The sequence below is a fragment of the Rhinichthys klamathensis genome, unplaced genomic scaffold (assembly GCF_029890125.1).
Source record: "Rhinichthys klamathensis goyatoka isolate OS25496 unplaced genomic scaffold, OSU_Roscu_1.1 h1tg000011l_1, whole genome shotgun sequence".
NCBI classification, from domain to species: Eukaryota; Metazoa; Chordata; class Actinopteri; order Cypriniformes; family Leuciscidae; genus Rhinichthys; species Rhinichthys klamathensis.
This window is the reverse complement of record NW_026606564.1, coordinates 19,427,501-19,441,668: the sequence shown is the minus strand read 5'-3', so window position 1 is coordinate 19,441,668 and position 14,168 is coordinate 19,427,501. Positions and strand designations below refer to the sequence as shown.

The 14,168-nt window shown below is 42.0% G+C and overlaps 1 protein-coding gene and 1 long non-coding RNA gene across 2 annotated transcripts in view; both read left to right on the top strand.

Annotated features, from left to right (window-relative positions):
- LOC130100468 (ribonuclease inhibitor-like) overlaps positions 1-14,168 on the top strand; it is a 669,359-nt gene that overhangs the window by 538,882 nt on the left and 116,309 nt on the right. The gene's annotated exons all lie outside the window — the stretch shown is intronic.
- Positions 13,490-14,168, top strand: part of LOC130100641 (uncharacterized) — a 1,919-nt gene continuing 1,240 nt past the window's right edge. Inside the window, exon 1 of the long non-coding RNA XR_008808902.1 lies at positions 13,490-13,632. This is a non-coding gene — a long non-coding RNA (uncharacterized LOC130100641). The remainder of the gene's footprint in view (positions 13,633-14,168) is intronic.

Genomic DNA, 14,168 nt, shown 5'->3' with positions numbered 1-14,168 from the left:
CTCTCACTGCACATCTCACTGCACCTCTCACTGCATCTCTCACTGCACCTCTCACTGCACCTCTCACTGCACATCTCACTGCACATCTCACTGCACATCTCACTGCACATCTCACTGCACCTCTCACTGCATCTCTCACTGCACCTCTCACTGCACCTCTCACTGCACATCTCACTGCACATCTCACTGCACCTCTCACTGCATCTCTCACTGCACCTCTCACTGCACATCTCACTGCACATCTCACTGCACCTCTCACTGCACCTCTCACTGCACCTGTCACTGCACCTCTCACTGCACCTCTCACTGCACCTCTCACTGCACCTCTCACTGCACATCTCACTGCACATCTCACTGCACCTCTCACTGCATCTCTCACTGCACCTCTCACTGCATCTCTCACTGCACATCTCACTGCACATCTCACTGCACATCTCACTGCACATCTCACTGCACCTCTCACTGCACCTCTCACTGCACATCTCACTGCACATCTCACTGCACATCTCACTGCACCTCTCACTGCACATCTCACTGCACCTCTCACTGCATCTCTCACTGCACCTCTCACTGCACATCTCACTGCACATCTCACTGCACCTCTCACTGCACCTCTCACTGCACATCTCACTGCACATCTCACTGCACCTCTTACTGCACATCTCACTGCACCTCTCACTGCACCTCTCACTGCACCTCTCACTGCACATCTCACTGCACATCTCACTGCACCTCTCACTGCACATCTCACTGCACATCTCACTGCATCTCTCACTGCACCTCTCACTGCATCTCTCACTGCACCTCTCACTGCACATCTCACTGCACATCTCACTGCACCTCTCACTGCACCTCTCACCGCACCTCTCACCGCACCTCTCACCGCACCTCTCACCGCACCTCTCACCGCACCTCTCACCGCACCTCTCACCGCACCTCTCACCGCACATCTCACCGCACATCTCACCGCACCTCTCACTGCACATCTCACTGCACATCTCACTGCACCTCTCACCGCACCTCTCACCGCACCTCTCACCGCACCTCTCACCGCACCTCTCACCGCACCTCTCACCGCACCTCTCACCGCACCTCTCACCGCACCTCTCACTGCATCTCTCACTGCACCTCTCACTGCACATCTCACTGCACATCTCACTGCACCTCTCACTGCACCTCTCACCGCACCTCTCACCGCACCTCTCACCGCACCTCTCACCGCACCTCTCACCGCACCTCTCACCGCACCTCTCACCGCACCTCTCACCGCACCTCTCACCGCACCTCTCACTGAACCTCTCACTGCACATCTCACTGCATCTCTCACTGCACCTCTCACTGCATCTCTCACTGCACCTCTCACTGCACCTCTCACTGCATCTCTCACTGCACCTCTCACTGCATCTCTCACTGCACCTCTCACTGCACATCTCACTGCACCTCTCACTGCACCTCTCACCGCACCTCTCACCGCACCTCTCACCGCACCTCTCACCGCACCTCTCACCGCACCTCTCACCGCACCTCTCACCGCACCTCTCACCGCACCTCTCACCGCACCTCTCACCGAACCTCTCACTGCACATCTCACTGCATCTCTCACTGCACCTCTCACTGCATCTCTCACTGCACCTCTCACTGCACCTCTCACTGCATCTCTCACTGCACCTCTCACTGCATCTCTCACTGCACCTCTCACTGCACATCTCACTGCACATCTCACTGCACCTCTCACTGCACCTCTCACCGCACCTCTCACCGCACCTCTCACCGCACCTCTCACCGCACCTCTCACCGCACCTCTCACCGCACCTCTCACCGCACCTCTCACTGCATCTCTCACTGCACCTCTCACTGCACATCTCACTGCACATCTCACTGCACCTCTCACTGCACCTCTCACCGCACCTCTCACCGCACCTCTCACCGCACCTCTCACCGCACCTCTCACCGCACCTCTCACCGCACCTCTCACTGCACCTCTCACTGCACCTCTCACTGCACCTCTCACTGCACCTCTCACTGAACCTCTCACTGCACATCTCACTGCATCTCTCACTGCACCTCTCACTGCATCTCTCACTGCACCTCTCACTGCACCTCTCACTGCATCTCTCACTGCACCTCTCACTGCATCTCTCACTGCACCTCTCACTGCACATCTCACTGCACATCTCACTGCACCTCTCACTGCACCTCTCACCGCACCTCTCACCGCACCTCTCACCGCACCTCTCACCGCACCTCTCACTGCACCTCTCACTGCATCTCTCACTGCATCTCTCACTGCTCCTGCTATTCTCCCTGGGCCCCTTGCTCTTACTCTTCCTCGTCCAGACATTACAGTGTTTGTCTTTTTCTGTTTCTGTTTCCAAAAACATCACTCCTCAAAGTCCTAATTTTACTGTATAAGTGTCAATGTAATAGAAAAAAATTGGGTAATTTTGGGTTGGCCCAATTTACCCAACATAAATCAGCTGTGTGTCAATTATTCAATTGTTTGTTTATTATTTTGCTGAGATATATTGTTTTTGGAACTGATATCATTGCAGAAGCAGAGGTTTTTATACTGTATCTAAGGTTTGGAATATTGTTTTTGCTATTGTGGGATGGTGTGTGTTAACATTCGCAAATACTACAAAAACAATCCATAATTTTGTTGGGAGGTATAACTTGTCTGTTAAGAAAATGTAAGCATTGTGGAAATGTGTTCACTGACTGCATATTGTGTGAAAACGACATGAAATGTGTGAATGGTATGGCCACAATAGACCGATGCTGTGCTAATTGTGTTTAGAGTTTTGAAAATGTGACTACTGGTTGGACAAACGCTTGTTAGCGACTGAAAAAAACTGTAATCTGGAATATTAAGAATTGTAATAGTAACTTGGCTGCACATTTACATTGTGATCCCCCTTTCTGTTCACAAAATCCCCTTCATAGAGGCCTTGATGGGAACATGTGTGAAGTCTATTGACCAATCACATTAGTGAAGCCTGAGGGACATATCTGTGTCATATTACAGTTTCTCTCGATTGCTTAAACACATTTCTTGAAACTATGCCTCGTATTCTCAAAACAGTAAACTCAAATCCATAACGTCTCACCCAATTCCCCAAACATCCTATTTTCAGGTCAAAATAAAGCTCTACACTCAAAACCATTCACTCTTGCTGAAAAACCAAACTTTGCCCTCAGACAGGACACACAAGCCCTCAGAAATACACACACTACAACATAGTCATACACACTGGTGCTATAAATTCAAAACAACATTTCCAAAACAGGTATAAGTCATGTTGCTTGTGGTCCCACTCTTACGTAAGATGTGTGTGAGCATCATATGACAGTAAAAGAGCACACACAAACCTTATTCAAATATGGTTCAAAGTATTGGAATGGTAAAGAGTGTTGGTACATGCCTCCACTCAAGGATACAATATGATGAACAAGTCTAAGAATGTTCCACATATGGTTGAAATACCATCATTGGCCTAGAAAGATAACATTCTGGGAGTCAAGACTATAAAGGAGAAAGGATGCTCTCCTTCACTGTCACACTCTGCAGCCACTCTGTGTGACTGTACAAGTGCTGGCCTTTTCTTGCAAGAACATAAACCTCATCAAAGACAATTGGAAATGTTTGTCTCTTATTCAGTGATAGAAATGTGTTTGCCACCACACCTCCCTGAAGGTTCTGATGATGGAGGCGACGGTGGAGCGACTCAAATTTGGCTGTACTCTTTGCCCAGCCTCCCTCATAGTCATACCATGGACAAGGACATGGCCAACTAAAGTGGCTTGAATTTCATCCGAGACAGCTTGTCTTCTTGCCCTTGCCCTTCCTCCTCCTCCTCCTCCTCTTCCTCCTCTTCCTCCGCCTCTTCCTCATCCTCTTTCTCCTCCTATTCCTCTCCCTCCTCCTCCTGCTCCTCCTGCTCTTCCTCCTCCTCCTCTTCATCTCCCTCCTCCTCCTGCTCTTCCTCCTCCTCCTCTTCCTCCTCCTCCTGCTCTTCCTCCTCTCCCTCCTCTTCCTATCCCTCCTCTTCCTCTCCCTCCTCCTCCTCTTCCTCCTCCTCCTGCTCTTCCTCCTCTCCCTCCTCCTCCTCTTCCTCCGCCTCTTCCTCATCCTCTTTCTCCTCCTATTCCTCTCCCTCTCCCTCCTCCTCTTGCTCTTCCTCCTCTTCCTCTCCCTCCTCCTCCTGCTCTTCCTCCTCCTCCTCCTCTTCCTCTTCCTCCTCCTCCTGCTCTTCCTCCTCCTCCTCCTCTTCCTCTTCCTCCTCCTCCTGCTCTTCCTCCTCCTCCTGCTCTTCCTCCTCCTCCTCTTCCTCCTCCTCCTGCTCTTCCTCCTCTCCCTCCTCTTCCTATCCCTCCTCTTCCTCTCCCTCCTCCTCCTGCTCTTCCTCCTCCTCCTCCTCTTCCTCCTCCTCCTGCTCTTCCTCCTCTCCCTCCTCCTCCTCTTCCTCCGCCTCTTCCTCATCCTCTTTCTCCTCCTATTCCTCTCCCTCTCCCTCCTCATCTTGCTCTTCCTCCTCTTCCTCTCCCTCCTCCTCCTGCTCTTCCTCCTCCTCCTCCTCTTCCTCTTCCTCCTCCTCCTGCTCTTCCTCCTCCTCCTCCTCCTCTTCCTCCTGCTCTTCCTCCTCTCCCTCCTCTTCTTCCTCTTCCTCCCCCTCCTCGACCTATTGCTTAATTTCTCTGTGGATCCATTGTTCCAAAACTCATTAAACTGATTTTTATATTATATAAAAGATTGTACAACCTTTTATCTATCTATTGAAGGATCTGACTGATGTGTGTTCAATTTTGACTCTTAGTGTTTTCACCTGGGTAATTGTGTGCTAACTGAGCTGAAGCTGAGCTGACTTGAGTGAACAATTTTGAATGCGAGTGCTTTCTAAATGACCACGTGGTGTAGGCAATGAGAAATGAAGGGATTTGTGTGTAGAGTTTTGCTGTGACAGTTCAACAAATCTGACTAATGTGTCAAAATAGGGAAATAGTGTTCATAGTTCAGTGAAATGGGTGTGCTTTTTGATAAATGGCATTATGGTTTTGAAATTTTAGTTCAAAAGCCTGGTTATAGTGTTTAAGCAATCGAGAAAAACTGTAATCGGCATGTTCATGATTGCATGATCTTCATTAAAAATTATAATATACCTGCGTTGGCAAAAAAAAAAAAAAAAAAAAATAGCCTACAACCTTGGGTCTAAACTGGCTTGGAAATTCCACAAATAAACACCCTAAAAACTGCTTGAGCGCAGTGGCGTAGCGTCTGGGCATGCAGGGTATGCACGTGCAAATGGGCCCGGGCCGATAGGGGGCCCGCCCATGGGGAACTTTTAATTAAAACGAGTTAATTCATTTTTAAAGTGTAGCCACAATAAATATATTTGTTGTATGCATGTCATGTGTAACAATTTCTTGTTTCTCCATAATGTCTCATTTCTCCGTCATTTCTTGTGTGCATTTATTATGCGTTTATTATTTTTTGCACCCCGCGGCTGCCGTAGAACTGTACCGTCATTTTTTATGGCATCGCGCGTCAAATTAAAAAAAGAAAACACAGTGTGAGAGAGGTTACTAGACGCTGGCTAATTGAACATTAAAGGATGGAAAAATACAAACATAAAAGTGAGAAAAAAGAAGGTGGAGAAGTTAGTTGCGACACAAAAACTACCTAAAATAGACCGGTTTAGTTCTCTTTCTTACCATCCCTACTGTTGCTTCAGCGGAGCCCTCATTTTCAAAACTGAAGCTAATAAACAGACTAGATCGGGACTGGCAATTATTTCCATCGAGAATGCACAAAGCCATGAATTAAACACCAATGACATCGTGCTCGTGGATGAATTTGCCGAAAGAAAGGCCCGGAGAATGCAACTAAATGAGTGAGTAGTTTTATGTTTTTTTGTTTTTTTTTTACATTTTGGGCTGCCGTGCCAAGATCAATAGTTTATTATTGACATTGGCTGAGCCTTGGTTGGTTTTAGACTTGTTTTTGTTCCGTTCTAGTTGTGAAAAGTTGTTGGGTAGAGTGATTTTTTATGGTATTGTTTGGTATGGTATTTTCTTGATACACTACAGTGAACGTCTATAAATGAATCTTCAATGTACTTGGGGGGCAGGGTTAGGGGGGCCCGTACAATTTTTTTTTTGCATATGGGCCCGGTGTTGTGCCGAATTCCGACTCCCTGCCAGAATCTGACTCCCCCTCGCGTGCACGCGCAATGACGTCAACACACTAGTTGCCGAATTTCGACTCCCTGCCAGAATCTTTTTTTTTTTTTTTTATTCAACAATTGCACAGTATACAGGAACGTTCCTCTCCATTACAAAAATAATACATTGTGCAGTTTCCAACATTGCGGGTGTTTTTCCCTGCCAGATTCTGACTCCCCTCGTGTGCACGCCAATGACGTCACTAAACTAGACGCGGAGAGAGGCCGGGGGAAAAAGACACCAAATGTGGCCTTTATTGATAATGTTTGTTTAGGGAAATACCATAAACAAAAATAGGCTAAAGGAAAAGCCTACTTCTTGTTATTTCGGTTAGATATGACAAATTATATTGAGTTACTAGGCCTACTTGGATTCAATAAATAGTCAAACAAAACGCACTAGGTCCCTATGTGAAGCTTTAATGGTATTTTTTATGATGATCTCATACCTGTTCCTTTTTCTGTTTATATCATTTTTTTCTTTCTTTTACTTGTAGGCTATTATTATTTTATATTGTATTTGTTCTTTTACTATCTGTTGCTGACTACATTTTTATATGTGTTAGACTATTGTCATGTTTATTATTTGTAATTTGATTGGCATTTAATAAAAAAAGTAACAAACAAAATCCTTTACTGTTCATCTATAGTTTCCACACCTGTAATTCCTGTCTGCATTCAGTGTGTGTGTGTGTGTGTGTGTGTGTGTGTAAATTAATAGATAACAAATGAATATAAATAGGAAGTGAAATTATAAATGATAACTATATGTATTTATGCAGTAACACACATAAAATCACTATATTTTTTTAACACAGCACCTGCTGAATTTAAAGTCCCCCTCCAATTTCAGCTTTGCAAGAGAAAACACATGAAACTCATTCTGATGACACCTTTGTCCATGGAGGATCCTCAGCAGAAAAGCACAAGTCTTTTATAGATTTAAGCAGCACCCGCCAAAACCATACTCCCCCTCCAATGTATTACATTAACACACGCAATTATACTACACCTTATTGAAACCGAGCATTTTCACTGGACTACTTCTGCACCTAAATTAATGTGTCTTTATTTATTATTTCTAAATTGTTTATATGGTTATTTGTACTTATATATTTTTTTCATAACTTTATCTTTCACTCTATTATCTTACCTCACAGATGTCTGATTCATCTGAAATAATCTTATTATGATATCATCCCTTGATTGATACTATTGGAAAAATTAGTATACCAAGACAAATTCATTGCACATGCAAACCCAAGGTACTTGGCAAATAAGGTGAATCTGATTTTGATTAATTAATTATTTGATTATTTTGTAATTGAAGAGCATCCGCATCTGCTTCGTTAGGAAAGTTTTTAAGGCCGGAGGAGAGCTCATCCTTATAGTCAACGTACTATTAGTTGTGCTTATCTATTGTGACTGTTTGCTTAGTTTATTGATTGACATGGACCCTTCCATTTATAGACAAATTACAAATTACAAGAGCACTGGAAAATACCCTGAAGGATTCACAAAGACAGAAAAAAACACTTTTAGAAAAAGAGCAAACACATTTGACATTGAAGGTAAGATTGATTTGATAGAAATATAGGTGTCGGGTGAAGTGTGAGTCACATTAGTGTCAGTGAGGGTAATTTTCAAAAGTCAAATAGATGATTTTTTCTTAGATGGTGAACTGGTTTACAAACGCCACAAAGGCACTCCATCAGAAATAAAAGCAAAAGTTGTCTGTGGAGCACAACAGGCAGATGAAATTTTCAAAGACTTCCATGCCAGCAGCCATGGAGCTCACACTGGCCAAAAGAAGACCAGAGATGCCATCAGCAGAAGATTTTATTGGCCTGGCATGTCAGATGATATTGACACATGGGTAAGGCTGCAGGCATCTACTGATATTGTAAAAGTAATATTGATAGTTATATTGTAGAAGTTTACTTTACTTTAATATTTTATGTTATGATGTTGATTCCAGGATTGTTTAATCATGTATTTACTGATGTCCCGTTGAAGTGGATTCATACGTAGTGCATTATTTGTATTCTTTTTATTTACTATTTAAATGTTGTATGCTTTGGTAAGGTGAAGCAGTGTGGACCATGTCAGGCCAGCAGATCCTCAATAAAAAAGGAGACTGAGTACACGCCTATTGTGGTATGGTTTTTTTATTTGTTTCTATCACAACCCTAAATAACTAATTATGAATAATACAGCATAAGGAAGCTACAGAAATAAGCTCTATATATGTACATGCACATTAAACAGAAAATTGAATACTGAAATATGAAAATTATAAGTAAGAGACAAACTGTAGGCCTAATGATGTTGATAATGTTCAAAATATTACTAAAGTATGGTGTATGGCTTAATGTGGGTGTTTTGTAATTTACTAGGTTACACAACCCTTTGAGTTGATTGGCATGGACCTGATAGGCAAGCTCGCAGTTACCACTAATGGAAACCAGTACATCTGTGTTATAATCGACTACCTTACAAAGTGGCCCCAGGCATACCCATTGAAAACAAAAACAGCTAAAGAAGTCACAGACTGTTTATTAAAATTTTTCTATCAGTTTGAGGCCCCTCAAAGAGTTCTCACTGACCAAGGAAAAGAGTTTGTTAATGAGGTTAGTTTACATGCAAACATTTACATAAATACACTGATTTCATGAAGTGTTGTCCTTGTCCCTTTCAACATCTTTATTTTATAATTGCAGCTCAATGCACATGTCTGCAAGGTGCTGAACATTGAAAGGTCCCTCTGTGCCCCGTATCATCCGCAGACCAACGGACTCGTGGAAAGAATGAATGGAACGATCCAGAGGTGGGTTTTAAATATTGTATTCTGATTGTAATTAAAAGTTGCCAATGGGGTTTTGCCCTTGTTTGGCTGCTGCATAAGTCAGCTGTGTACACTGCTGTAGTTTAGCAGATGAAGAATGGTAGGCTATTAAGGTAATGTGTTTGATTCCCATGACGCACACTGGAGGTCAGCTTAGTTCCAACATGGAATGGCATATCTAAGACTCATTCTAAGAAGTAAATATATTTATAATGTTTTAGATTTATGCATTTAAAATATAATGCATTTAAAATGTATAAAATCAAAGAGCATGGTGCAAGTGTTAAATGTTTTAAAATTGAAAGGTTGTCATGTATAATAATATACTGTATTGATACAGAGCTCTCTGCAAACTGGTGAAAGACCAGCCAAAAGACTGGGACAGGCACCTGGACGCAGTCATGTTTGGTTTACGAACAAAAGTTCAAATGACAACCAAATACTCGCCATTTTTTTTTATGTTTGGGAGAGAGGCACGTTATCCCTCTCAAATTGCAGAGCACTACAGGGTAACTGGACTTTTTTTTTTTTTTAACAGATGTTAACTATCACTTACATGTTTCAATATACTAACCAAGATGAGAACTTTCTTTTCAGATTGACAAGACTGTGGAGGACACAGTGTCCATTGAGGAGGTTACAGAGTCCACTCTTAATTTAAGTAAAATTTTAATGGATGTTAAGGGGAACATTAGAAAAAGCCATGAAACGGTAGAAAAAAGACTGAAGCAACCTCTCACAACTTTCAAAGTTGGGGACAATGTGTGGAGGAGAAACATCAGAGCCGAACAACGGAAAGGGGGCAAACTTGAACCCAACTACCTTGGGCCGTTTACAATTACTTGCTTGGAAGGCAAGAGTGCTGATCTTGAAGACGCGATGGGTGTGACTTTCCCCAAAATTAACATTGATCACTTGAAGCACCATATTGACGAACTACCCAGAGTTCCCCAAAGCTTACAAAAGCCTTCCAACCCATCTGCAGTTCCTGTCACCACAGCCTCCACTGTCTGCTCCTCCCTGGCAAGTCCCTCTCCTGTCGCTACAGCCTCCACACCAGCCCCAGCATTTTCAGACTCCACAATTGACATCGACCAATGTATGTGGTGGAACAAGATCCATCTTAATTTTTTGTATATTAAATATCATAAAATGTACAGAGGTGCTGTACACTATATTTGTGCTTCCATGCTTCTCTATATTTTTCATTTTACAGGTGTGAGAGAAGCCTGGGAAGGAAAGAATGTTTTTGTCCTTCTTTCAAAATTGGGGCCATTTAAAATTTTCTTTGAAGACATTCGGAAAACTGCTCCCTCTGTACAAATTGAAAGTGAGGTTAGTCTTAGCTGTTTTATGGGTCTGGTATTCATATCCATATGCACTTAATGCATCCACATAAATTGTTCCAAAGCATTAAATGTAAAATGTATCTAGTCAAGTCACCTTCATTCATATTGCGCGTTTAACAATGTAGATTTTGTTTCAAAGCAGCTTTACAGTGATAATAGGAAATTACAGTAACAGTGATTGTTTAGGCTTTACAGCAGCTCTAGAATAAAGTTATTTTCCGGCTAAAGCTAGTTTTGATCAATTCACTTATATTGCAAAGATCATCAAAATCTTCTATTTACTGTGTGTTATCCTATTTTACATGAAACGCATAATCTTACTCCATTGATTCCTGTGTACTAGGAACTATGTACTACCTAGTACAAAAATTTAATAGGGAGACAACAGAAAGGGCTGCAGCAATTGATTCCTTTGAAATGACGGACATTTGGGAAGGGGAAACAGCAAAAGTTAAGGTTGGTGGATTTATTTATTATTATTTTTTATTTTTTTATTACACTCAAATCACATTGTAACTTTTACACATTTCAGAAGTCCATGTGAGATTACTGTTTAAATTTTAGATGGATCCAATGCTGTACCAATATATATTTGGGATCATCAATGACTGTCATCACTGGACTTTGTTGGTAATATTTTATAGTTCTAAAATCCATTGTGGGTAGAAAATTGGTAACTATATATATAGCCTATGTATATATTTTGCCTATAATACAACATCTATGTGCGAGTAGGTGCATGGGACTTTCTTGTGGATTTTGTAAAACATTTGTAATTCCAATTATTAAGGTTATGATCCCAAAGGAACAGCGGGTTCTGTATTTGGATCCTCTTGGGGAGAGGCAACATGACCTCAAAAGATGCCAAGAAGTGACAAGGTAATTAGACCTTTTAAACAAGTCCTATGATGGGGCAAATTATCAATGAATGTTGAATGGGAAAAAATGTGCTTTTCTGAGGCTTTTATTTTATTGATTACAGGTCATTCATGAATCAAAAAGGCATACATGTGTCCACGTGGGCATGTGACACGCTGCCACATCCACACCAAAAGGACAGCAGTTCCTGTGGGGCCTTTGTCCTAAAAGTAAGAATTATGGAATTGGCTGAATAGCATAAAAATCAGTTCAAGCTCCACCGTTAATATGTTGACCTCACCACTCACTGACAGTTAGTTTCATATATGCCAAGTAGCGTCTACACCAAGGGGGTAATCCATCGACCTGAAGTTGAAGCCGGCCGGGTGCCGCCATGTTGTAGCAGAACTTCACTTGCGTTAGCATTTCCATTGACTCCCATTCATTTTTGCGTCACTTTGACAGCGATTAACTTTACATCTGAGGCGTTTAAAGACTCCATTTGTCCATTATTTATTTCTAAAGAAACACGACAATGTATAAAGTGCTCCATTACCTTCTATGTTACATTATGGCCCCGTAGAAACAGTTTTAGTAAAAATAGGCTAACGATTGCGTCATAACCACTCGACTCTCTGTCGCGCTGTACAGAAATGACCGTACAGACAGGAGGAGAAGCTCGCAGGCAATCGGGGGGACGTCCCGTCAAGGGAGAAGCCCATAGATAATGAGTCCATAAAAGCAACGGAATACTTACTCCTGCTCACTCACGCCAAAGAACTCTTTGCTCAAGTTCCCCGTCTCTGCAAGATTAACGTTGGCAATTTTCACGCACAGCTACTAGAAGATTCACGTCTGTCAGACAGGTTGCTCACGTCATCAAGCTTAGTTTGAGTCGGTCTGAGTCTGCGCGTCAGGAACGGAAGTTCTCAAAAATCGCTAAAAGTGGGCTTCAACTGTCTAAACTGAGTTCCAATGAGATCGCTCTGTCCATTTCTTTTACTGTCTATGGTCTACACTGCCGGGAAGAAATAAGACGAGGAAGATGCAAGGCAAGATGAATGTAGAGCTGCTGGTCTCGTTGTTGTCGGAACATGAAGAACTATATGACAAACGAACAACTATATGACAAACGCGACAGCGACTACAAAAATCTTGATAAAAGAGAATGTTATGGAGTGGTATTGCAGAGCAAATGGGCGCCATCTAATGTCAGGGAATGAATTTGCATGTTCACTCGGCTCATCGTCAGCGAAAATCGCTTGAGTGTGACTGTGAACACAAAAAAACACGTTGAAAAACGCTGACGAATAACGCGCGCCGATATTGTTTTTTTTTTTTATATTGTTGTATGTTTTTTTCATCTGATCTTTTGTCCCCACCACTTTTCAACACAAACTGACGCCCCTGTTCCAGCTCCACAAGTGGGAACTTTTAGAGAGGATCCCAATCCTTCTCCTTGCCAGCAGAACCTCAAATGTTTTTTCCGCTGAGTGCTTCTGTCCATGGAAGATGATACAGAAGATACTCAGGATGCTTTTCTTACAATAAAGAGGTTGTATGAAAGTCTTCTTAATGTTAATAAACACAAATGTGCAATGCATGCTAAATTTCCACATATTTTATTGCTTATTAGTGCATCCTCAATTGATTTGAGAATTAATTTGAAAAGACTTTATTTTTTTCTCACCTTAGGTTTTAAAATATGTATATAAAAATAATATTCCCAACCTTTTACATAGGGGAAATTACATAAGAAAACTTGAGCGGGGTATTATTTTGATAATGTCAAATTGATATTACATTAATAAATACAACTCATACGTGGACTTAAACGTAATAATAAAATAAATAAAACTACAAAACCATAATAAAACTTTATTTTATTTATTTGTTTTTGCTGAATTATTATTGAATTATTATTATTCTCATGTCCACATCACAGTTTCTTTTTTCCAACAGTGGCTATAGCAGATAAAGAAGCGAGCAGCATGGCAGCGAGTTCTGCCATAAACAGCTCACAGACAGAGACTCCACCAGCAGACCCAGCATCAGAGTCCACACCTCTGCTCAGCCCTGAGTCTGACACTCTTTCACTTCCTCCTGCATCTGCCTCCTTGGCTTCTCTTGTTTCGTTCACCACCTCCTTGACATCTCCTATGTCTTTATCCATTGCTCCTCCAGTCTCATCCTGTTTTCATCTCCTCTCAGTCTAGTCCTGTATCTTCTTCTCTGGCTTCTCCTCTGCCACCAGCCTCTACCCTTTCTACCTGTTCTAAACGGTCCACTGAGCTCGGCAGTCCAGGCCCAGTTTCTTCCTCACGAAAAAAAAGACAAATAAAGAGCAAAGCAGATCATAAAGGTATGTGTGGATTTGTTGATTTGAGGATTTTCCTTTTGACATATGAATCAAAGCTATGTTTGATTTTGCAATGTGTTTACAGGTTTAGTCATGAAAGAACAGGGCCTTTCTCATTGTTTTTTGAAAAGGACTGGGTTAGAATTCTACCAATGTACATATTGTAATATTTTCTTTTGCACACATTGCAACATATTTATAGCAAGCTATTCAGTGTTATGACCATACAGTACCTAAGCCCTCCTGTTGACCTGAATGCTTTTATTGTTCTCCTCATTTGTAAATTGCTTTGAATAAAAGCGTCTGCTAAATGATTTAATGTAAACAAATATATAATTAAGAAACATACATTTAGTATCCATCTTATTTTTCACCATTGGAAGTAAGCTATTTTCTTTGAATGTGCGAGCCTCCGATTTATTACCATCTAAAGGTAAATGAATAGAAGAATAACAAGTGAAGTACATGTGCTATGAACCAGTGTGTTTGGTTATGATAATAAAATTGAAATGTCTTAACAGTTAAAAGTTTGCACAATA